The sequence below is a fragment of the Oncorhynchus mykiss genome, chromosome 13 (genome assembly GCF_057628025.1).
Source record: "Oncorhynchus mykiss isolate SJ-2025 chromosome 13, ASM5762802v1, whole genome shotgun sequence".
NCBI classification, from domain to species: domain Eukaryota; kingdom Metazoa; phylum Chordata; class Actinopteri; order Salmoniformes; family Salmonidae; genus Oncorhynchus; species Oncorhynchus mykiss.
Window position 1 is genome coordinate 16787902 of NC_143034.1, and position 2148 is coordinate 16790049.

Below are 2148 nucleotides of genomic sequence, written 5' to 3' on the forward strand. Positions count from 1 at the left end.
TAGGCTGGATTATACTTTTACTCTTTTACAATGGGACATTTCCCCCCAAAATGTCCAAAGTTATTCTCATGTAGTAATGAAAACAACAATGAAGGCGATGCGGGCACCAGCTGGAAAATGTGAAAAAGTTTGTGCAGGTCCTGTTCTGACTGGAGATGCGCAAATGTCTGCATACTTGATCTGCAGAAACAATTGGGAGGTGCTTGGGAAAGTTCGTCAGGCTCAGTAATTCCCCCAAAAGTAACTTGTCAGAAAAAGTGAAATGGCCTACTCTGAATTAATGAGGACCCCCAATTCAAACTGTTGTTAGAAAATAAAACTTGTTAGAAAATCTGATGAATTTGACAAGTTGAAACAGCCTATACATAAAAGCAGGCAGCGTGCCTTAGTTTGAGGGCAGCGCGGATTGAGACATTAACCTTTTCACATGACTTCCAATATCTCTAACGGTTGCCCCAGCATAAGTTTTTTATGCACGTGATGTCAGAATGCCCTCACTGTTCCAAAATGTCATCGTTACGCAACAGGACAGTTGAGCTAATGTAGGCTAATGCGATTAGCATGAGGTTGTAAATAACAAGAACATTTCCCAGGACATAGACATATCTGATATTGGCAGAAAGCTTACATTCTTGTTAATCTAACTTCACTGTACAATTTACAGTAGCTATTACAGAGAAATAATACCACGCTATTGTTTGAGGAGAGTGGACAATTTTGAACATGAAAGTTATTAATAAACAAATTAGGCACATTTGGACAGTCTTGATACAACATTTTGAACAGAAATGCAATGGTTCCTTGGATCACTCTAAAACTTTGCACATACACTGCTGCCATCGAGGGGCTAAAAATCTAACCTGGGCTGGAATAATACATTATGGCCTTTCTCTTGCATTTCAAAGATGAAGGTACAAAAAAAATTAAAAAGAAACGTAGATTTTTCCTTTGTATTATCTTTTACCAGATCAAATGTGTTATATTCTCCAACATTCCTTTCATATTTCCACAAACTTCAAAGTGTTTCCTTTCAAATGGTAATGTACCAAGAATATGCATATCCTTGCTTCAGGACCTGAGCTACAGGCAGTTAGATTTGGGTTTGTCATTTTAAGCGAAAATTGAAGAAAAGGGGCAGATCCTTAAGAGGTTTTAAAATATGATGAAAAGAAACATGACTGTAAATAATAATTAATTACAAACTTTCAAACGAAATGTAACTTCTTGGCAGGGAAAAAACACATTTCAATAAAAGTGGGTTTTGACACTCTTAAGTAGGTGTCATAATCAGCCATAAAATAACACAATATATGTCACAGCAGGTGTAAGTATATAGGTCATGAGAGTGTTATGAACAATATTATGACAGGTTATGATAAGTTATGTCAGCTGTTATGACATATTCTGACATGGTCATGACAAAGTCATACCGTGCTATGACACTGTGTCAAATACATTGTTACCATTGGGGTCAATCCCATGTCAATTCCAGTCAATTCAGAAAGTAAACCAAATTCCAATTCTACATTTTCACTCATTGAAAAGCTTTGAAGATAATTGGAATTAGAATTTCAATCTACTTCCTGAATTGAGTGGAATTGAAATGGAACAACTTGCTTGTGGTTGACATCATTCTTATTCAGCTCCTGCTGCTGATGTGCAGAAGTGTGAATGAAACCTCAGTGAGGTTTGAAATATAACTATTTAAAGTGAAATGGAGACACTTAACAGAACACATCGGAATAACATTAGGATTTTTAACCTTTTAGAAATGTTTTTAGATTGTTAAACAGAGCAACGAAAAGATATGAATGAGACCATACCTGCTACAGACCAGAGAAAGACCACCAACACACTTCCTGCTGTTCTCAATGCCATTGTTGCTTCTCCCACCCTGCAGTCTTAGAAACATAAACAACAACAAACTCTATAGCTGGTGAATATCTGGTAGTTAGCTGGCTAGCTTCAGTTGAGGGATTCCAGATCCAAAGTAAATAGAAATACTTTAGAAAAAAAAGCAGATCCACATTACATTGGGTGAGGCGGGATGCAGGAGAGTATTTAGATGTTGAGGTTTAGCAAAATCTTTTAAAAGATACTGTCCTGGTTAGTGATTACAGTCTTATTTCACTGTAGAGCCTCTAGCCC